The sequence below is a fragment of the Gopherus evgoodei genome, chromosome 7, assembly GCF_007399415.2.
Source record: "Gopherus evgoodei ecotype Sinaloan lineage chromosome 7, rGopEvg1_v1.p, whole genome shotgun sequence".
Taxonomy (NCBI): domain Eukaryota; kingdom Metazoa; phylum Chordata; order Testudines; family Testudinidae; genus Gopherus; species Gopherus evgoodei.
In genome coordinates, this window is record NC_044328.1 from 124262775 (window position 1) to 124286989 (window position 24215).

Consider the following 24215-nt stretch of genomic DNA (forward strand, 5'->3'; position numbering starts at 1 on the left):
TATTCACGTAGCTGAAGTTGCGTATCTAAAATCGATTTTAATACCTAGTCTGGACGTGGCCTTAAGACTCAACCTAGAAGAGGTCAGCTCTTTCATTCTGGTTTGGGCTCATCTTTGGTTCTTTCTGACTCACCACTAGCCTGCTGCAGCTGGGACTGAATTAACAACAGCTCTGTTAATGATGTGTGTGACTCAGGTAACAATCAGCTGGTTCTCCCTCACCTGAGTTGGCTCTGTGGTGCTAACAGGAGTGAGAACTTGCAGACTGGACAGAATACACAGGGGGAGCAGCTCTGCTGAATAACATGCCATTTTCACCTCCCCAGGCTTCTCCTCAAAACACATTTACATTTCAAAGCACCAAGAAGCTGGTGAGAATTTTTTTTTATTAGGAAAAATGCCATCTAGTGACTCTTAGCTCTGATGGAATATTATTCCAGTAATACCTGCCTGCAGAAGGTCATTGTATTGGGGTTTCAGTATCCTTCTCTATTTTTATTTCAACCATCCAAAATTTCATTGGCACACTACTGCCTAAGAAGTAAAGTTGTTGTTAGTTCAATTAGTGAGGGCCCAGTTTAAGCCAATTTCTGTGTTGTCATCCCTTGTGGCATGGGCACCAGGGCCTGAGACAAAGGATGTGGCAGTCTGAGCACTGGAGTAAGCTGCAAAACCTTCCTGTTGGCTGACTGCAGCGTATAGTCTCTTCCTCCACCATTAAATTCCCTCTGCTGAATGTTTCCTGATGACAGCAGTTGTGAAGCTGGGCAGGACACGTGTGAGATCTGGAAACTGACCAATGTGCCCCAACTGACCAATTAATCAGTGGTTCCCATGGCTGTGGTGATTCACCATAGTGCCACTAATTTTTTTTCTTTTTCTTGTCTCTCTCTTCCAACATTCTCTCCCTTGTGGGCTCAGTGTTTGGGCCGTCACTCTGAGGGTATGGCTACACTTACAGTTGTACAGCGCTGGGAGTTACAGCTGTCTTCGTACAGCTGTGTAGGGAAAGCGCTGCAGCGTGGCCACATGGACAGCTACCAGTGCTGCACTGTGGCCCCATTTGCAGCACTTTTGGGAGTGGTCCATTATGGGCAGCTATCCCAGCGTTCAAGTGGCTGCAACATGCTTTTCAAAACAGGGGGGTGGGGTGGAGTGTGACAGGGAGCATGGGGGAGACAGAGAGAGTGGATTTTTGGAGCTGAGACTGTTCTCAGCTCTCTGCCTTGCAAGTACTAAGGACTGGAAGATACACAGCACCTACCTTCAATCATTTTCAAAGTTTTGACCCCTTCCCCCACCCCTCTCTTATTCACTAAATGCAAATTATGCACTCCTAAATAGCCTTCAGACCACATAAGCAGCTGCTCAACACGGACTCCCCTCTCTCCACAAGCAACCAGCTGTGAACATTCCAAAGCAATTCCCCGGCCTCTGCTCCTCACTCGCTGGAGCAAAGAGCAGCTGTGTTTGTTTTTTAGATAAGTAGCTCTGGGGAGCTCAGAGTTCAGCCATTCTTCCGGTTTGTTGTGAGCGGGCATTCTGGGATACCTCCTAATACCCTGGAGGCCAATAACAGTGCTTTTGGTGGCCACACTTGACGAGCAGTGCTGCATTACCAGCGCTGCAATCATTACACCCCAAGCAGACCAGGTGTACAGCCAGCGCTGCAGCCAGGGAGTTGCAGTGCTGGATGTGCCTTGCAGGTGTGGACAGTTACTAAGTTGCAGCGCTGTAAACCCACCACCAGTGCTGCAACTCTCCAGTGTAGCCAAGCCCTCAGTTCCTCCTGCAACCCCTGGCCTTGAGTCAGAATGAGGAAGCAATTCTCCATTGATACCTGCAAATGGGTGTGTGCTGCCTGGAAACAACCAGGAAAAGAAAAGCTAAGGGCTGTATTCTCAGCTGGCACAACTCTCATAACTTCAGTGAAGTTACCCCAGCTGAGGATTTAGCTCCCTGTGTCATTCAAATAGATCCCCTGCTATAAGCAGTCCTAAATAAAGGTAGAACCAGTTACTGAACCATACAAAATCCATAATAGCAGAGGAAAATCCCCTTGAGTTGTGGGTCAGTCTTGAATATAATAAGAACATAAGAACAGCAGTACCGGGTCAGATCAAAGGTTCATCTAGCCCAATATCAGTCTACTGACAGTGGCCAATGCCAGGTGCCCCAAAGGGAGTGAACCTAACAGGCAATGATCAAGTGATCTCTCTCCTGCCATCCATCTCCATCCTCTGACGAACAGAGGCCAGGGACACCATTCCTTACCCATCCTGGCTAATAGCCATTTATGGACTTAACCTCCATGAATTTATCCAGTCCTAGCCTTCACAACCTCCTCAGGTAAGGAGTTCCACAAGTTGACTGTGCACTGTGTGAAGAAGAACTTCCTTTTATTTGTTTTAAACCTGATGCCCATTAATTTCATTTGGTGGCCTGTAGTTCTTGTATTATGGGAATAAGTAAATAACTTTTCCTTATCCACTTTCTCAACATCACTCATGATTTTATATACCTCTATCATATCCCCCCTTACTGTGAGCCTCCAGATCTGTTGTCGTCTGAGCACATTGATGAGGGAGCAGGAAAGGAGAGCTTGTGGGATTAGTATGGGAAGAATTAGGGGAGACTGAATCATTTCTGGGAGGAAGTGGTGGCCGAGGGAATGGAAACCTGCAATAATAACCTCTCTGGTGGCCAAAAAATCTTGAATTGGGTCTTGGCCATTGCTATGTGGCATGTATGACAAACATAGACTGTGCTCGTGTGTCCGCTGAATAAAGCACTGGGGGCCCAATCCTGAAAGGTGCTGACTGCCATCAGCTCCCATGGAGGTCAGTATTGTCAACCCTGTCCATTCAGAAATCATCAGCCAGGCCCCCAGAATCATTATCTCTCTATATATAAGGTGAGTTCTTTCTCTTTGCTTTCTGGTTTCACAGCTTTTGAGGGCACTCAGGTCACATTTTCAAGCTTTTTTCCCACAATCACAAGGGCTAGAAATCTTTTTCCTTTTAAAAAGTGAAAGCTGAGATTGTGCCATATTTATATGACTCCAGGAGCTGGGGCTTGAAGAAAAACCCAAAAGATTGCCAGACTTGGCAAAAAGATCACCCTGTCATAATTACCAGACTTCCTGCAATAACCACGCCCCTGGAAAGCACAGTCCCATAATTAAGGTGAGATTCTGTCACAGGTATTTTTAGTAAAAGTCAGGGACAGATCATGAGAAATAAACAAATTCATGGAAGCCCACAACCTGTCCCTGGGCGGGGGACAGACAGAGCGCTGCCATGGCTTGCAGCCAGGGCTGGCTCCAGCATTTTTGCTGCCCCAAGCGGCTGGAGGGGGGGGGAAAAAAAAGCTGCGCTCGGCGGCACTTCGGCAGCAGTTTTACCACTGCAGCTTCATTCTTTGGTAGCAATTTGACGGTCAGTCCTTGCCTCCAAGAGGGACCAAGAGACCCGCCTCCAAATTGCTGCCAAAGACCTGGACATGATGCCCCTTCCCATTGGCCACCCCAAGCACCTGCTTCCTGCTCTGGTGCCTGGAGCCGGTCCTGCTTGCAGCTGCTCCAGCCCCACCATGGCTCCAGCGGCAGGGTCTGATTTCTGCTGCTCCAGCCTCAGGTGGGCTGACCCAACCCCAGTTGCTGCTCTGGCAGGCCAGGGAGAGGTGCTTTGGCAGAAGACCGCTGGCTGCTGTTCTGATGGCCCCAGACTGACCGCTGGCCTGCTGTTCGGCAGCCCCGGGGCTGGCCGCTGGTCTGCTGTTCTTGTGGCCACTGCTCTTGGGCTGGCGGATGGCCAGCGGTTCCAGAGGCCCCAGGGCTGACCACCAGTCAGCTGTTTCCATGGCTGCTGCTCTGGTAGCTGCACCTCAGAAGAAGTCGGGAAGGTCACAGAATCTGTGACCTCCATGACAGAATTGTATCCTTTCCATAATGAAGAGCACATTAGCACTCTGATTCCATAACAGTCCATCTTGTGACTGAGCAAGATAATCTGCATCTGTAGCCACTTCCTATTGCATGGGAATAATGGATGCTAAGTGCCTGATTCTCAGGGACTCTTTTCCTGTCCTGGGATAAGGATGGGGTATGGGGTGGCTTCAAGACAACTTCATGCTCCCTGTATTCTGGGGCCACACAGGGACCCACCCAGCACTAGGGGTAAGCTAGAGCAGCATTGGGGTCACTCTGATTTACACTTTGCTTTCCTACAGGCCGTGGAAAGCAGGAGATAACTGTAGTGCAATGGACGCTAGCCAAACAATACACCTCCTGATCTGTCCAGGGCCAGTGTGGAGTCCTTTGACCAGCTTAGCAGCTGCCATGGTGATGAGAACACATAGGGAGCCATTTGCACCACTTTACAAGCTTATTGCAACTGAGAATCAAGTTCTGTGCAGCTCAGAGCACTTTGGTAATGTCTGGTAAGTATGTACCGCATGTGTTGTTGTTAATAGTGTTTACTAGTGCTGACAATATAATACTTTAGAATGAGTGAAATGCATACCACAACGCACTGAGGGACTAAGCTAGTCTTTTCAATTCACTCATTTAGTCTTCAATTTTATAGCCACCTCCCATTGTCATATTTTTAATCATGTTTTGGTTTCTTCATGGTTTAAATTACATAAGGCAGCTAATGATTTTAATTTAAAGCATGCTGTGGAAGAATGCAAATAATATTTCTGCCTAGTCAAGGGCAAATGTGAACTTTTTATTGTAAACTAATTAATCATTGTATTCTGCAGGAAGATAAATGACTTAGAGAATGGGGGTTCTTTTGATTATTTACTAGGGTCATGTAGGACCAGCATGCCAAAGGTTATCAAGCCAGGATCTCTGTGTTTAAATAGGAACTGATGAGACTAAATTACTTTAGACATCTGGGTTTTTTCCCCTAAACTGAGGGAAGTCAGCTAAAGTTACCCTCAAAAGTGAGCTGCAACCACAGCAAAACATGTCAGTATAACATGCTATTCCTTGCTCCCCTTACATTGTGTTGGATTTGCCTGGAGAGTTAGAGTATCTAACCCAAATCAGACTTTCTACTAAATTTTTCCTCAAAGTGAATTGTTAATTAATCAAGTCAGATTTAGATAATTAATCAAGTCAGATTTAGATTGCTCACCTAGATTTCAAGCTCTCTCGAACAGGAACTGTCTTTTGAGGCTTGTTTGTATAGTGCCTGGCCCAGGGGATTTTTCTAGATTAGTGTTTGCTGTCCTGTTTTAGTTCAGATTGGTTGCCAATTAACTAAAAGAAGGGTAGATATGAGTCTAGAGTCAGACACTCCCCCCCCTCCCCCCAATTGTTTCTTCCAGGACACAGATAAACCACAAACATATGTATCCTTGAACAAACAGGGAGTGTCTAGACTTGCATTTACAATTGCATTTGTTAATGTCAATTATCTGGCAATCAATAAATTGGAGCCACAAACTGTAGTGCCCACAAAACGACTTTAATACATGTACATCGAGGCAGCTTTGGTGTTTGAAAATGCTGGGAACCTCCCAGTCCACAGAAAATCAATAATTAGCAGGTTCAAATTCTCCTGACTTCCATGTTTCTCACCTAGGGTGACCAGACAGCAAGTATGAAAAATCGGGACAGGAGGTAGGGGGGTAATAGGAGCCTATATAAGAAAAAGACCCAAAAAATCAGGACTGTCCCTATAAAATTGGGACATCTGGTCACCCTATAATCTCACCACAGTGACCTCAGTTATTAATAACAACACATGCAGTACTTACTTACCAGACGTTGCCAAAGTGCTCTGAGCTGCATAGAACTTGATTCTCATGCAGCTGCAGCCTTGGTTGATTGAGATGCCTGGTATTAGCTAGCCCTATTTCAGCTTTTTGTCTTCTTTTCTAGATTATTAATTGGCAATAGAGGTGAGATGTCTTAATGGAATGCAATGGGATGAGTGCATATGCACATTAATAGGACACCATTACTCTTCATACACACATAACAAAGCCTTTCAGAATCTATGTAAGTAGTGTAGATGAGATCCATTATTGCAGATAAATTATTTGACAAAGTCCCACAACTCCTGAACATGAAGAGCTAGGTGTGCCCTGTTGCTACATGAGTGTGCAAGAAGCATTCCCGTGCAAGGATTGAGCACAGTCACGATCCTTGTGCTAGCAGGGCTAGGAGAGATGGCTAATTAGAAGATGTTACTGCCCTTGTGGGATTTACCTGAAATTGTAAAGCAATGTAAAGGTTTGCTTAAATGTGAATATGGCCTTGGATGATCAGGATATTTTGAAGTAGTTCTGTGGGGCGGGTCCCATCCATCAATTGGTAAATCCAGGAACTGTTTCTTCTCCGTCAGCTACACAAGGGGAAGGCATTTATACCAGTGCAAAGTGAGTAGACAGTGGGTGCAAAGTACTAGTAACTACTACTAACTAGTGCTGCTGGGAATCAGGGCCTTAATCCAATGTTCACACTGGTAGGTATCCACTTTCCACTCTCTTGATTAGCCTTGTGCTATTTCACCTGTCATTTGGATCTGAGCAGCTGTATCTATTACCAGCCAATCTTTTTATCCATATCGAGCCACACTCGAAGCTTGGCTGCAAGAGGGTTGCCTGCATAGTTGTGTTATTACAGTTAATACAAATATAATAAAAGGCAGGACAAGTTTCTTAAGTAAAAAAAACCCAACACCTTCTGAAGAGATGGGATTTTGTAGAAGTATGGCACAGTACCTTGGGAGCAAATAAACCAATCTTAGTTCCACAAAAAGACAATGTCAAACCCAGTTTATAACCGTGCAACATTTGAAACTAATTTCTTTGCCAAGATCTATGCATCAGAGCAGGCTCAGGGTCCCTTTCTGAAGTTTTATGTGCTGCCATAATTTCTGCCTGTAACATCCAGACTGAACAAGCTCTGATTATGGGTTGGCAAGACGTTCTTTGAAATCCCTGTTTCTTCCCAGCCTTCACTCTTCGTGTCCCCCAAGACTCTCTTGGCCAGATAGTCTGCGTCTTTGTGCTCTGTCCCCAACAGATTCTACTCTTGAAGCTAGGGTAGTAAGTCACAGAAGGATTACCCCAGTGTAGGGGATCTTCCAGTCATTGAGACCTGACAGATCTACAATTCTCCATGCTGCCATCATAGCGGGGTATGGTCAAGGTTTCCTTACTGATCCGTGGCTACCATACCATCTCCTTTGAGTCACTGGCAGCCAGCTGAACTTAAAGTGGCTTTTTGGTTACATTGGGAATCTGTCACAAAACACAGCCTACCCAGGATGGGAATGAGGGAGATGTGCAAAGGACACACCCATAACTGAGCCACACTATGTGCTTTTCTCAGCCAAGCATCTCAGCTGTCATTTTTATTTTTCTCTTTCTGTCAGGGACAGTACATGGTCCTGCTGTGAAGGCAGGGGACTGGACTCAATGAGGTCCCTTCCAGTTCTGTGAGATAGATATATCTCCATAATTATTATTTAATCTGTTTTGTCCCTTTAATCACTTAACATTTACCTTTTATAGTTTATAAACTTGTTTCTTCTTTATTCCAAAACCCAGTTTGTGCAATTCATACCTGGGGGTGGGGAGAGGGCAAAGAGTTGTGCATATTTTCCTCCACATTGAGGGAGGAGGTAAATTTAATGAGCTTACGGTGTATAAATATCTACACACTGCAAGACAATATAATTTTGGGTTTACACTCCAAAGGGAGTGTGCACCAAAGTGCTGGGCAATTTCCTGAGCTGAGTCCTTCCACACAGACCTGATTGCAGACGCTGTGTGATTCTGCAGTTGTGTGTGACCCTACCTGTGTGTGTGCTGGAAGGGGGCTTGAAAACCTGTCCCAGCAGCACAGAGTGGGAGGAACCCAGGCTGGTGGGACCCGAATGCAACAGGTGACACCCTGGAAAGAGGGGTCCAACCTGTCACAGGATGGATAGCTTAAAAAATTGTGACCGGGTCCTGCAGACCTGATCCTTGGATATAGCCCTTTATACGTGTTAAACGTGGCAGGATGGATTAGGCCTGCTGGAGGCCTCATAGCCCTGCCACACCCCGGCCCAGAAAAGGGCAACAGAGAGGTCCTCCAAGCTGCCAGGAAGCTAGTATAAGAAGACCTGCAAGGGCCAGTGTGAGAGCAGTTCCTTGCTGGAGCTGGAAGAGAGTGGAGGGTGGGCCTGAGGGAGCTGCAGGACCTTGGACAGAACGGTGCTGGCAGAGGCTTAAGGAACCTCGAAGGAGCACCGGGCTGGCTGCTGGGACTCCCCCAGGACAAGGCCCTGAGGTAGGGGGAAAGAACGTGCTGGAGCCATGGGGAAGTGGCCCAGGGAATTAGAGCAGCCATCTAAAGGGACGCGACACAGCTGCAATCTATAGGGTCCCTGGGCTGGGACCCAGAGTAGAGTGTGGACCTGGTCCCACCCCCACCAGCCACTGGGCAAGTGGCCTGGACTTTACGTTGTTATACCCCAGAAGAGGAACTGAACTCTTCTAGTGGCTTAGCTGGGGTCAGAAAGGCCCTGAGAGGGTGAAGACATTTACCTCCAGGGAGGGAGCTCTGGGGCACCTCCCTATACTGGAGCAGTGACAGCTTGAGAGAGAAGTTACAGAGGGTGCTGAGGGAGGCCCCCTGAAAGGGGTTTGCCTTGTTTTTATTTCACATACAGACTGTGTGAGACTCGGACGGAGGGCTGAGTAGGGTGACCGGATAGCAAGTGCATAGGCGGCAGGTTATATCCTTTTGTGGTGCTCGGGCACCGGGAATATTCAGGGCTGGGGGCCCTGCTCCACCAATATTTGGAGCTCGGTCTCTTCCCCCAGCCCTGCCTGGATCGGGCCCTGGCCCCCGCTCCCCTACGCATCTCCCCCCTGCTGTGTCCCTGCCTGGAAGAAAGCAGCGCGTGCCTCTCCCATGCCTGCATGTGCTGCCCCTGTAGCACATTCCTATGCGGGGAGGCTCCTGGCAGAACTGCTGCCCCAGGGTCCTAGCACCCCCCAAACCCCTAATGGCAGGGCAGGCTGCCCTTACCCTGTCCTTCTGCCCTAACCTTGAGCCTCTCCAATGCCCCAAAACCCTCAGCCCCAGTCCTCATCCCCCTGCACCCTAATCCTCTGCCCCAGCCCTGAGCCCCCTCCTGCATCATGAACCCCTCAGCCACAGCCCACACCCCAACCCTCTGCCCTAGCCCTGAGCCCCCTCCTGCATCATGAACCCCTCATCCTCAGCCCCAACCCTCATCCCTTGCACTCTAATTCTCTGCCCCAGCCCTGAGCCCCCTCCTGCATCATGAACCTGTCATCCACAGCCCTCACCCCTGCACTCCCTCCTATCCCCAAACTCCCTTCCAGAGCATGCACCCCCTCCCCCTTCCCACACCCCCCCTCCTGCCCCCAAACTCCCTCCCAGAGCCTGCACCCCTCACCTCCTCCTACGCCCCCACCCCCAACCCAGAGTCTGCACCCAAACTCCATCCCAAAGCCTGCATCCCTCACCCCCTCCTTCACACCCACCCCCTGCCCCAGCCTGGAGCCTGCACCCAGCACCCAAACTCCATCCCAAAGCCTGCACCCCTCCTGCACCCTAATCCCCAGCCCAGGACCTGCACCCCAGACCTCCTCCCCCCAGCCAAGCCCCCTCTTAGAGCCTTAGGTAGGTGGGGGTGGAGTTTGGGGGGGCAGGTTCTGGGCACCACCAAAATTTCTACAAACTTGCCACCCAGGAGCAAGTGTGAAAAATCGGGACAGGGTAGGGGGTAATAGGAACCTATATAGGAAAAAGCCCCAAATATTGGTACTGTCCCTATTCAATTGGGACATCTGGTCACCCTAGGGCTGAGTAACCAAGGACCAGCGACAAACAGAGTGTGCAAGAACACACACTGAGAAAGGGGTGCTCGTGAGAAGTGAGTGCACCCCATTGCAGTAAAGTACTTTGAAATTGCGATTGTTACATTCATGAAGTAGAAAGGAGAGGGGCCAAGAACTTAAGTAGCTAGCTGGAGGACTGAGCAAACTGCCTACAGGTTGGTATTTTGGGGGTGACCAAAGCTTTGGATTTTGGCCTGTTACAAATTATATCCTTTCCTGCAGTGGTGAGGTGAGCTATCTCCTTTGGTGTCTTGAGGTTTATCACACTCTTTACTGTAGTTTCCTGTCACCGTATCCCACTATCTTCAGTGCTTTTTCACCGCGACTGTCCTGAGATGGAGGAGATTAGATGTGTCATAGGGTGGCTGGGCCCAGCAGCAAACGAAGTAGATCTAGCTCCCATCTGGCCAAGTAGGACAGTGGAGCAGCACTTGGGGGCTATAATGGATCATGGAGAGCTCTGGTGAGATTGTCAGGAAAAGTTTGGAGACAGCTGCAGAAAGCATGAGGAATTATGAGGAAGCCAGTGGAGGAGCCAGCTGGCTGTCCCCCTTCAGCTAGAGAACGAAGGCCAGAGAAGGCTCAAAAGGGTTGAGGCAGAGAGCAGCAGAGGGGTTCTCTGAATCAAAGTGGGCCAGTAGGGGTGGAACCGGTGAGCCTGGCCATGGTGAAGGATGCTGGCAAGCTGGGCCGTGGTGAGGGACACCAGAGCAGTATGTTGCATGTACCATTTGGACTACGCTGGGGGAATTCTGGCCTAATGGTTGTGGGACTTCTGTTATAACATCAGCACAGGACTTTTGTAATAAAGGAACCCTCTAAGAGCTATTTTTATACTTGGAAAGATGTTTTTGACTATATCTAGGAAGTCTGAAGGACGAAAACCGAGGCAGATGTTCCTGTCATGCTACAGCCTACCACAGGAGGTTGCTCTGGATGGGGGAGCCCCCTGTGACAGTGGATTTTGTACCATAACTTCTAAGTCTATTCCCTCTCCAGAATGTTCCATCACTTTGTATTCTGCTCACATGTGCCCACACCCCTTATTTTGTATCTATCATTCTGTGTCTGGCAGCATCTCTCTCTCCTTACCATTTCCTCCCGTTTAGGGCCCAGTCCTCCTCAGAAGTGGCGAGTGCCCTCGGTTCCTGTTGCCTACAGTGGGAACTGAGGCTACTCAGCAGCCCCCAGGATCAGGGAGAGCCCCTAAGTATCTCTGAAAACTTTAAAAAACATTCACCAATCATTCCTATAAGACATGACTTGGCGCTGATTTCTCTGGTTCTCTGTCACAGTGTTCTAAGGGACTTGGCCAAAGGCATAAAAGATCAGGAGGACTTAGTAAAAGTTCATCAGTCTTGTAAGGTGCGAGGGCTCGCTTGATTAAATGTAGAGGAATGGAAAGTCACTACCCCTTCATATAAGGCCTGATCCTGCCTTGATGTCAGGGCAAAGATGGTCATTCATTTGGGCTTTGTAGGTGACCCACTGCCTCTAATGGAACAGTGCAACTTAAAGGAGATCTCTCATTTATGTCCACTATAGTTTCTGAGTTTTAAAAACTATGACAAACAGCTAGCTCTCTTTGTACTGTTTTACTTTGTGGTGGTATATTTTACTATAGATTACTTGACAGATTAAATTAAAAAGGGTCCGATGAAATTTCATGAACAATTTCTAGATCTGCAATTAGCTTGGCTATTCAGATCTTGTGCTTTAGGGTAGAAGAGGATATCAGCAGGGTTTATAAAGGAATTGCCTTTTCACATGCAAAGCAGAACAAATCGCTACATGCATTATAGGGATTTCCCCTTTCTATACTACCAGATTTTGGCCACTGCTAAAGGCGGAATAGTGGATAAGACAGGATAATGATCTAATTTGGGATGGCAAATCCTGTGTTCTTACTAATGACTGTTTCTTTTGTCCCATTTGCAACAAATCTCCCTCCAAAACCACATCAAGAAAACAAAATAATCAACATGTATTAAGATTGCACGTTCCTATAATATACAGCATACAAAGGAAAAGAGACAAGTCCTTATATTTTTGAGTTCTATGGTTGTTACTTTTATTTGATAACTAACCAGTGGCTGTTGTAAACCAGTGAACAGAGTTAATGATAGCACTAACACCCTGAGTTGCTAGCGCACAAATTGCTTAATGAAAATGGCTGGTAATGAGGGATTTGAGGGGGATTGCTTAATTAACTGTCTGTTAAAATATGCCAGTTGAGTTTTTGGAGTCCAAGATAGAGCAGTAGAGAAGGATATGCATCCTTGATGCAGACTGCAGTATGTTAATGGGAACGCTACATCATGTATCCCTGCTAATTCCAAGCCAGGAAACAGGGTTGCCACTGATGTGCTTTGAGAATCCCAAGAATCCCACCATGTACAGCAGGACGCAATGTGACAGATGGAAATAAGGTAAAACAAGCCATCCACATGGAAGGAAAGTAAAGTTTTAATCACTGAGCAAAATGGAATTATGCCATTTAACAAACACAATGACTCGAGGCTGGTTTTGGCTCGGACAGTCCACGGCAAGAGTTTTGGCTCTTTTGTGTTTGTCAGTATTGAGTTTGCCGGGGTGTTTATTGTCACCCGTACTTTAAACATGCAGGCTGTCAGCTGCAGCACACACCAAGAGCTCAGTTTCTCCCGGAAGCATTCCCTGTTCAAAGAGGAGCTGAAGAGTGGTAAGTGCCTGAATAGCCTCTTGTGCCATGCCATCTTCTAGTATCCCACTCAATGGGATTTCCCTGGTACCCATCATTCATGCCCCGTGGTACCTCTGGGTGTCCTAAGATGTCCATGTAGCGAGGCCTGCCAGAACTAAAGGAAAGTCTGTTTGGGGTTTCACTTCTGTGTCCCTATTTTTCTCAGGCAATGCCATCATTTTTGTTTGCTACTTCTGGCACATCTGTTCCCATGTCTCCTTTCTGCTGCTGGATGATGGAAGTAGTGCCTAAGAACTAAATCCACCCACGATGCTGAAACATTTATCAGTTTGTTAGGTGAGTACAGGAGATAGACAACTTGCTGGCTGGTTGTGGTGGTGGTTCTTTCCCATATGTGTCTGCTGCCTAGAGCCTTGCACTGAATAGAGATCAATAGCATGCAGATAAAACCCACAGTGGGAAAACATGAAATAAAAGTGCTACACTGCAAATGCTTAAGTTTCAGATGAGGCTTCCAATCTAAGTCTTGATATGTGGATTTTAATATCTCATCCATTTCGACTATTGTAGGGGTTCTCAGCCTGGAGGTATTGACCCCACCTTGCTCTCCCATACTGCTAAGTGAGATGGAAGTCCCAGCTAGATCCTGGCTAGATGGAACTGGAAGAGCTGTTGGGAGGCCCAGTATGAAAAAAGTTGAGAACCGTTGCATTATTTAATAATTCTTCCACTTCACTTTGCTAGTTGTTCACTCAAATTGAAGTGGGCCAAAGTCTGTGGTGTTATACCAGTGTAAAGGAGCAGAATGTGACCCCAAGCTGCTGAAGCAATCGATTACAAATTTAATCGCAAGTCTTAGGAGACCGTTCTTTGATCTCAGGATCTCAAAACACTGTACAGACCTAAATTTAGTAACCCTGTGAAGTAAGAGAGTGTGGCTATCCTTATGTTACACAAGAGTAAACCAAGGCAGTGTGACCCACAGGAGTGCAAGTTTTGTGCTTTAACTACACAACCCGTCCTTCCCTTTCCCTGGTCATGTCAGTGTCACCCCAAGGTTAAACTGCAATGAGAAAATAGCCTAGAAAACAAATGCCTTGAGACTAAATATGTACCCGAGGTTTTCACTGTGGTCCTCAATGGAACTACAAAGATTGACACCAGCTGAAGTCAATTTACACCAGTTGAGGATCTGGACAATGGTATGATGCCTGTTATGAGAGAACTGTTAAAATATTTCAACTTATTAATATCCCTTTAACATTAACAACCCAGATCTCAAATGTAGTTGGTCAAATTGAAAGCCCAAGTCTGGTGTTCAGGCTAGTTGAGGCTGAGAGTTTGCATGGAAGATCAAGGAGAGCTTCAGTTCATTCTGCAGTCTACTTCTAAGGCTTGGCATTGATGTTTCTCTAATGTATGGATGAGTGGGATAGTTATTAGAGATGGGCACAGCCAAAGTCAGTTCGGGTCTATCTGTATATTTATTTTGGGCTCATAAGTATTGACTCTGTGAATGCTCCAGGGCTGGAGAACCCACTGGCAACCAGCTTCCCTATTGCCCCCAGTACCTCCCACCTGCCATGATCAGCTGTTCCACAGTGTGCAGGAGGCACTGAGGGAGAGGGGTGGAGCAGGAACAGAGCGCGCTCGGGGGAGGGGGTGGAACTGGGCGAGAAGAAGCAAGATGGAGATGGGGCCTTTGGGAAAGGGATGGAGTGGGAGCAGGGCCTGGGACTGAGCTGGGGTGAGGACCCCTGGGGAAAAGAGGAAGCTGGTGCCTGTGGCTGGGCCTATTACTTTTTTACTGCAACTCCTAAAATTAAATGTTGGTATTAAGGTTGAATGAATGGATCTCTTCTCTGTTTCAAACCCAGATGGCAAAAGCTGGGTTTTTGCAGCTATGTTGGTCCCATGATATTTGAGAGAGAGGCCAGGTAAAGTAATATCTTTAATTGGACCAACTTCTGCTGGTAAACGAGACAAGCTTCCGAGCTATACAGAGCTCTTCTTTAGGACCTAAAGCTCAAAAGTGTCTCTCTCTTACCAACAAAAGTTGGGTCCAACTAAAGATATTATTACCTCACCCCCACCCCATCTTGTCTCTCTAATATCCTGGGCAGGAGTGATGGAAGCTCTCTCAAAGTAGGGGGGGAGGGGATGCCACAAGCACCCGAACTGTAGCCCTACCCCTGCACTGCCCCTTCTCCCTGAGGCCCTGCCCTCACACTACCTCTTCCCCCCAAGACCTTGCCTCCCACTCACTTCTCTCTGTCCCCTTCCCCCATCCCTCACCCTTATAGCTGGTAAAAAGTGATGCTGGCCTCAGGGCCCCTCAACCTGGGACCAACATGGCTACAGTGCTACAAACAGATTTCAGATTGGTCGTTTTCAGTTAATTCATCTAAGGTCAACACGCGCGCACACACCACTTCTGGGACTGGTCCTCACAGTCTGGGACTGAAGTTGATCCAACTGAAGATATTACCTCACCCACCTTGCCAATCTGGTCACTGAGACTCTGTCTTGTCTCACATTACACAGCTCTTCCCAGATAATGGAAAATGTTCTTGAGATCTATTAAATTATAAAGGCATCAATAAATGAGATCCTTGTAATGTTATAACTTTCTTCACAATGGAATACCCAGACCCAGAAAAGGCAGTAACGTAATGAAAAACGTAATTAAAGTTTGTCACATTGAATCCATTATAACTCAACCATGTATCCAGCATTGATTTCACTCCTGAGTCAAAGAATGTGTAGTTTGATACCTCCTGAATCCCATTAACAGAGGCCTATGCATGCATGCCGTTTGTGAGGTTTAAAAACAAGAGTACCCTTTTAATCAACTTTAAATCCACAGGATTCATATTTTATTGAGTCTGAGTAAATGATAGTGAGGGAAAACTGTATCTGCCACAAGGCAGATGGCTTTTTAAATACAATCTCTAAATAGAGTGGAAAAGGAATTTTGGCTATACTTCTGAACTGGCAGGAAACTTCAGTAGATTACTTTATTCAGTGGGTAATGTAATGGTAATACTGCCTGATAGCCAGAGGAAGGGAACCTCCAGTTTAATCATTTAGTAATACACTTACATTGCCCATTATAGATTTGGCAACCGTCATAAATGAACTGCAGTTTTATCCATGGACTACATTTAGAATAACTATACTTACATTTTTTCATCTACACCTTAAGCAATTTTTATTAGATGGGATACAAATGAAGATGTGTTCCATTCAGAGAATTCCTGGATGCCTTTATGTAGTAGGATGCAGCTTCTACTTAGTGGCTTTAGGTAGTGAATGTATTCAATACTACACTGGCAGTTTTCAGAAAGCCACTTAAAGCAGCATCGGTAGAGGCGAGGAAAAATTAGATTAAAAATATATAGATATATTCTTATGCAGGCACCTATAAATTGCAGTTGGTGGAATTCTGTTTTGTATTTTATATCTTGGTCAGTCATGAATAACAAACTCTTCCAGGAAAATTCTATCACATGACATTTTTCTTTGCTACTTTTATTAAAAAAACTTCTCTCTCCTATTGCATTTCTAAATTCCTTTTAGAAGATACAATTTGTCTTTTTATATACAGATTCTAGTACTTCTCAACCAGAATATTCTTCCTTACTGCCAAGTCACACTGCTTTCTCAGCTGTGTCTCCTAGCAATGTCACTCTAAATGTTGCCCCGCACTAGAAGCTGGATCACTGATTAATGTCGTTGCAGAGCCTTTTTTTTTTTTTTTTTTTGTCAAACTGATTTGCTGCTACTATGATCTTGAAGAAAGATTTTAATTTGTTTTCCTTTTTGAGGCTTGCACTTGAAAGAACTTAAGAGGAACCTGAAGAAATACAAGTAGTGATGGTGGTTATAAGTTTCAAGTATTCTTACTCTCCCATCTTGTAACTAAACTCCTTTTGACCCTCTCCCTATTGTTGCACCTCCAAAATGATGATCAATGATTTTGAGAAGACCAGCCATGTTTTCATCTGCAGCATTTACCTCCGGAGTGAACGCTAATTTATACAGAAAATGCAGTCTATCCTTACTGCGGGATATGCTGATTTATAGACTGTGCATCTGTTTCACATAAAGTGCCCTGAGTGCAACAAAAACCTACATTCTAGCAAAACCCAGGGCATTCTTTAGTTTTTAATAAATCACGTTCCACTCATGGGATATTTGCTAATGAATGCATAATGAATCTGGAGAGATTTCTCTGCCCATCACTGCATATTCTGAGTTTCTGAGCCCAGTTCAGCACCCTCATTACTTGGACAAAAGTCCCACTCATTTCAAAGCCTTAGTAAGGACAGCAGCATCAGAAAGCTCGTTGTTAAAATATACATTGTGTCCCTACACACAACAGCTATTCAAGACACAGTGGCAGAGACTAACAAGTGAGCCCTGTAAGACCTTAAATAAAAATTTTGCTTTACCTTCACCTACTAAATCTATTCCATTCAGGATCTCATTTTCTAGATTGGCTGAGGCAAACTGATCACTGGTATGAATCCACTGATTTGTTTTATTTGTTGTGTGTACTAAAGAAACAACAGATCTTGTAGCCATGTTACATTAGGGCAAGATTCCGGTACTCTTACTCACTTACTGCCTTGGGAGAAATCCCACTGAAATCCGAGGAAGGTGCTACTCAGAGTAAGCGTTTCAGAAAACATCCTTATCTACCTGTGGATATGATGGGGAGGTTAACTTCTAAGTAGTCTATTTCTCAGACTGTTAATTGAAGAGAGACTTATGTTGAAGCAAGAATATTCTTTTTCCGAGCAAGAGAATGCTGCAGCTTTCTTCAGAGAACATGTATCTTTAAACAGGAAAGTGTTTCTCAGAGGGGCCACCTGACATGACTGAGTGACCAGGGGCACTGGGCAATCACTATATAGTCATCACATACTACAATAAATTACATTGTATTAAACATCTTGAGCATATGTCGCCAAGCACCTGTATCTTCCCAGAGTGAGGTCTAGTCCTGGAGCCAGGTTTTGTCTTTGCTCAGGTAAACATTGGTGTGACGCTAGACCCCATATTCTTCATAGAAATATGGTTATGATATGAATATGGCATAACTAAGATGTTTTATGCAAGATGAGTGGTGAGATATCATTGGAAAGGATATGATTTGCTGAATGTAATTATCCAATTTGTACTGTGATGGGGTCAGGCCAGACAGGTATAGGAGAGTGATAAAAGGCAGGTATATTAGCCCTAGGATAAGCAGGTCCCTTTTCCCCTGGTAACTGAACAGGGGTTACGCCAGGTTAATTAGGACACCAAACCTAATAATGTTATGGAAATTTCACAACTAGAATAAATTAACCCCTTGATATTAGGTACCTGTAATGCAAAAAGCCATGTGTAGGTGCTCCTTGTTGCCATGAATTTCACCTGCACCAGTCGGGAGAGTTATATGCATAGCTTCCCAACAGTAGGACATGAGCTCTTGGTCTCTGTTGCTATCCTATAACGGCATTGTCATACTTAACTGTTTGCTAAATCAGCTGCTTTCCTTTTATCAGAAAGGTGGTTCCTTAGTGATAACCCCTTTTCTCCGGCAGGATCCTTTTCTGAGTTGAGGCCTTTAATTAGTACACTGCTATGCTTCTTTATAAAACAGCACCTACTGTGTTAGTGATGAGACTCTCTGTCATGGCAGGTGTGCCCTGGGATGTGACAGAAGGCTATGCCACAGATATAGAGGAAGGGCTTGCCTGGCATGTTGATACGCATTTTAAATTGTTAGCTGTACCCAGAGGCTGTCAGAGTGCAGGGATCATGGGATCAGGTCTCAAGATCAGCCAGGCAACCTGCTCATGAGAGTCTCCTCCCAAAAGCAGCTTTCTTCCTCAGAAGACTTGGCTGAGATGAAAATAAATGCAACTTGTATTTTCCTGTTACATTTTACATAGCCAGAGGGCCAAATACTGCACTGATTTATGCCTTGTGACATCCCAATTAAGTAACTGAAGCCAAGGACAAGTCACTCCACTTTTCTTTGACCCAGAGTCATCTCCAATTCAGCCCTAACTTGCTCCCCTGTTACAAGAGACCCCCCTGGGGCTTTGGAGTGGTACAGAATTACTGGGGTACAAGGCCACCCTGGCCATGCCCCTTGCCAGCTACCAACAGCCTCCTCTTTCTTCGTGTCCACACATGGCCTGCCCCAGCCTTTCACAGAGTGCCCCTTGTGGCTGGCACTACTGCAGAGGTAGCATACAGCTGGCAGTGCTTCTCTGATACGTGCCACAGGCCCCCTCCATGGAGCCCTTCCCCAGGGGAGGTTAAATCTGCCTTATGACCCAGCTACCTGGCACAAAGAGGCTGCAGGATAACAATGAATTTGGCCCTTTGTCACAGCTTATACATCTTCTCCAGTGACAGAATACTTGTCTCAATTGCAGGGTTAGTCAGAGGCCTAATTAAATTAATTGTTTCTAATTAAAGTGCTTTGAGATCTTGGAATGAAAAGTGCTTTGAAAGAAGGAAATATTATCCTTTCTTTAAAATGTTATGTTTTTTTTCTGCCAACAACCTTTCGTGGTAGGCTAATTTTAGCAAGTTGAAAGCAATAAAGTATGATTCGCCCTTTCAAAGGCTTTCTTGACATTAGTTAAAGCATTTCCTAATTTACCTTAATCAAAGAAGCAATCAAAAATTGCTAATCACCTTTATCAAGCCACTTATACCGGAGCAAGCTGCGTGGTAATCAGGCATACAATAAAAGAAAGTATATATTAGAAGGAAATAAAGGTGATCGGCCCAGGGGTCATTGGAGACCTAGATTTGAATCCCAGCTTCCTATGGTAAAACTTTGGCTGAGGATGGCACATTGCCATGTACATTGGCCAAACCAGACAGTCTCTACACAAAAGAATAAATGGACACAAATCAGATGTCAAGAATTATAACATTCTTAAACCAGTCGGAGAACAGTTCAACCTCCCTGGTCACTCAATTACAGACCTCAAAGTCGCAATTGTCCAACAAAAAAAACTTCAAAAACAGACTCCAATGAGAAACTGCAGAATTGGAATTAATCTGCAAACAGGACACCATTAAATTAGGCTTGAATAAAGACTGGGAGTGGATGGGTCATTATACAGAGTAAAAACTATTTCCCCGTGCTAATTTTTCCCCTACTGTTACTCACACCTTCTTGTCAACTGTTTGAAATTGGCCATTCTGGTTATCACTACAAAAGTTTTTTTTTTCCTCCTGCTGATAATAGTCCACCTTAATTGATTACTCTTGTTACTGTTAGTATGGCAACACCCATTTTTTCATGTTCTCTGTATATATATGTCTTCCTACTGCATGCATCCGATGAAGTGGGTTTTAGCCCATGAAAGCTTATGCTCAAATAAATTTGTTAGTCTCTAAAGTGCCACAAGAACTTCTCATTCTCTTTGCTAACAACCCTGACCCTCTGGATAATTAGCAAGTGGAGCTGATGCGTTCCCAAAGGGACTTTATTCAGATCTCTTCACCTGAGGTGTTTGTAGGCTTCCTGCGAGAGGAGGGTATTAAAGTAGACAACATGGAGGAGGGGCAAATTATAAACAGAAGTCAGGGTGAGGTAAGTACCCTACTTCATGAGTACTCTTACTGAAGTCAATGAGGTTGCTTCTCGGTATAAGATATTCCCTTCTGACCCTAAGACAGCTACATTGAAAGAAATGGCCATTAAGAACTGTATGACCATGCGTCTTCGTTCAGATGAAGTCTGCAATTTTCCATTTTGAGATGCTAAAAAACAATTCAGACATAATCAATAAAATCAAAACGCTTCCCAGAGCAGACTCGATGAGATGTCTTTGGTGTTTCTCTGCTATTCCTACACCCTTCACATGACCCAAAATGAGCAGTATTTTCCCTTTGCACAGCAAAGTCAGTGTCAACATTAATAAATTCCAACCATTGTTTATTTTATGATTATATGCACAAGCGGACATTTATGGCTCTTCCATTGGATATGTCCTGATTTCTGGACAAATTAGTTCCTGATTCTCCTTCATTGTGTCATGTGGTACTCATCTCCAGGGGTTAACTGTTAACTCAGTTCATGAGAAATTCTTTGAGGTTAGGAAATCTTCTCATTTTATAAATCCTTCTTGTGATACTCACTGCCTTTGTCATCAGAAACTGAGTCACTCAATACCAGTTTTTGGAGTTGACTGAAATCTCATCTTCTCAGTCTGACATTGCATGAGTGCTTTTTCAATCTTTTCTATAACTGTTATTTCACTTCATGTAACTGAAAGAGTTGTGACATCTCCTGAAGGAGAACAATCTTAGAACTGGGCAATTTGTAATACATAAGTTATTCCTAGAGCTGATGAGGAATTTTTGACAAAATTATTTTTTCATAAGGAAGTGCTGAATCATTGAAACCAAAACATTTCATGGGAAAGGATCAGATCCGACACTTCTTCACTAAAAAAACTGTTTTTGAAAAACGTTTAAAATTGTGGAAATGTCCCATTTTTGTCAAAACAAAATATTTTGGTTTTCTGGTTCAAAACAACTTTAGTTTTGCCCATTTCCCAAGTTACAACAGACTGTGATGATCTCAAATGTAATGATTCTTTCCATAATTCTTGGCCTCTAGTTCATTCACAAACAGTTTGGCTTTGCTATTCAAATTTCTATGCCTGAGCTTTTTACTGGATATGTAAGTCACAACATGGTATGTTCCTGTTCCCTAACTGGACAAACTCTTACAATCAGGTTTCCAGCACAAATATTCATATTTGCAAGTTCAAAATTTGCCAATATTCTCAAACTCTCAATTAATATTGACTTTTTCCATGAACATTTCTGCCACTGAACTCCTGTGGCCACGTATCTATGGACGGTAAACACAAGAGAGGTCTGAACCAGCTGCCCCTTCCATGAGGTCCTGCCCCCACCCCACTGCTTCTCTTAGGCCCCACCCCTTCTTGCTCCATCCCCCCTCCTGCCATCATTTGCTCTCCCCCACCCTCACTCACTTTCACCAGGCTGGGGCAGGGGGTTGGGGTGTGAGGTGGGTGCGTGGCAGTGAGGGCGCCAGCTGGGGTTGTGGGCTCTGGGGTGAGGCCAGGGATGAGAGGTTTTGGATGTGGGAAAGGGCTCCGGGCTGGGGCAGGGAGTTGGGGTGAGGGCTCTGGCTGGGGGTATGGGTTCTGGGGTGGGATCAGGGATGAGGGATTTGGGGTGCAGGAGGGAGCTTTGAGCTGGGGCTGATGGGTTCGGAGTATGGGAGGGGGTGTGGGCTCCAGCTGGGGGTGTGGACTCTGGGGTGGGACTGGGGATGAGAGGCTTGGGGTACATGACAGGGCTCAGGGCCAGGGCAGGGGACTGGGTATGAAGTCCCAATGGCTCTTACTGAGGCTCCCTAGGGAACTGCAAGGGCCAGGCAGTATTCCACCAGCACAGAAACAGTGGAGGGCTGATGTAAGTGACTATGAGGCTACTGAGGCTGGGTATATCGGGAGCAGGAAGGCAATTAGCATGTCACTGAGTGGTATGAGGAGTCTGAGCTACAGCCCATAGGCATGGGCGGCAGGTGTAATAGGCCAGGGGAGGCTAAATCTCTCCAAACAGGATGCATTGCACCTCTCTCTGGAGGCATGCCGCTGACCTGCCACCTTTGGAACCCTGCCAAAAGGGTACCCAGGCCGTGGCCCCTTCCACACTCCCTGCTGAGGCCCCACTCCCATGTCCCGCTCTTCCCTTTTGGGCCCTGCCCATGCTGCTCCTCTTCCCATCCCTGCTTTGCCTCTTCCCCCGAAGCCCCCCCACTCACAGCTCCCACTTCTCCGCCCCTTTCCCCCGCCTCTCATGCTTCTCCACCACTTCCACTGCAGCCCCCTCTGCCTGCCTCTTGCACTTCTTCACAGCAGAGAGGTGCAAGCTGGGGGGGCCCCTTTGGGGAAGGGGGCAGAGAGGTGCAGGTGGGGGAGCCCCTCAGGGGAAGGAGCCCAGCGGGTGGAGTGGAGGTGGACTGGGGGCAGGGCCTCAGAGGGAGGAGCCCGAGTGGGAGCGGGCCTCGGGTGGAGCCAGGGTAGGGCCCCAGTCTGGGTGACAGTGGCCCCTCACACTTCTAGGGAGCTTTCAGCGCTCAGGCCAAGCTCCCCAAATGTGGGAGTCGGGCCCCACCCATGCCCCTAGGAAGCCCTTGTGCGGTTCCCATAAATCATAGCAGTCTCTGGTACTTCTCTAATCTACGCTGGGGGTTGCACTGTCTCCATCCAGCAGCCAAGAATGCATATGACACAAAAGTGATAGAAAGCTACTTTTGCTCACCCCCTCTTTCCCGTGAGCTGCCTTCTCTGCTGCATCTCCCCAGGGAAAGACAGCACAGAATTGGTCCCTTCCTATTTCTCATCATTTGAACATTGTGAATTTACAATTGATTGATAGCTTCCCAGGCCAGAAGGAGCCACTGATCAATTCTAGCCTGACCTCCTGTGTAACACAGGCAACAGAAGTTCCCTGAAAAAAATCCCTACAGCATATTTTTTGGAAGAACATCCAATCCTGATTTAAAAACTTAAAAATGAATGAAGAGCAAAGTTAGCACCATCTGTCTGACACACAAAACCTTATGAAAAACAATTTCAATATATCCTTTCTTAAATTGAAAATGTTACCATGTAAATCAACCATCCTAGTATTGCCTCATTCCCCTAGCACTGATGGCAAGCACAGCTTAAGATAAACTTCTGATACATAATAAGAGAGTCTTTCAGAGTTATGTCATTCAAAAGTACAGAGTGACAGACTGACTTCTTGGAGATCCTCCTCATGTAGATCTAGGTTAAGATTTTTTAAAATTAGTCCTGATTTGGGGTGGTTCAGTTGACGAAACTGAAATGTGCCTCGTTTATAGAGGATGGGCAATCAACAGGCACTGAAAATCAAGCACCAAAAAAATGGATATCTCCATAATCACAAGCACTTTTGAAATTCTTAGCCCTAGCTACCTGGCTGATTTTGGTTCTGGATCAGGGTAATTTCCTCCCCATGATAGTCAATGAATGGTACCTAGATAGATTTAGCTGAAGTTCATTGCTTGCCTATGCCTTTTCCATAGGAAGAATTTCCTGAATGTCTTGATTCCTTTGTTTTATCACTGGTAGCTGTGGGGATTCCTACATCAAGATACATCTGTGTTTTGCAAGCAGAAGTACCATCTGGAGAAATGTTTCTAATCTGTATCAAGAGTTATTTTTATGTCTGATAATGTTCTCTTTGCTTGAAGGTGATGATGAAAGAACTTAAAGACTGCTTTTTGTGTGTCCAAAAGTGTTCATTTTATTCTGTCAAATCCAGATCTAAGAGAAGAAAGTATTAATCCTTACCATTTCATACATTCTAATACCCAGTCAGCCAAATTCCCATTGCAGCTACTTCATTGTAACTGTGAAATTGGCAAGTCCACTCATGTGCACAAACAAAAATCTGCCTTTGTGCATTCGGAATGAGTGGTGCTTTATGCAGAGGTGATGCAGGAAAAGGATAAGATAGCATGGGCAAAGAGAGGTCTTTGTGTGCAATAAATGAGACCTGCTGGAGATTTGACCCCAAAATACATCAATAAATAGATATGCGAATGGTATTTTAAGTAAATAAA

General features: G+C 45.6%; 1 long non-coding RNA gene across 2 annotated transcripts in view; it reads left to right on the plus strand.

The window, feature by feature from the left end:
• The window catches only part of LOC115654340, a 46652-nt gene extending 22821 nt beyond the window's left edge, over positions 1-23831 (plus strand). The window contains exons 1-4 of one of the 2 annotated variants that reach the window (XR_004001170.1): positions 3098-3185; positions 4231-4440; positions 12505-12580; positions 23676-23831. This is a non-coding gene — a long non-coding RNA (uncharacterized LOC115654340). Of the gene's footprint in view, positions 1-3097; positions 3186-4230; positions 4441-12504; positions 12581-23675 lie in introns of those variants that run through there. The other variant, XR_004001169.1, reaches the window with a different exon arrangement.
• Positions 23832-24215: the final 384 nt, after the last annotated feature.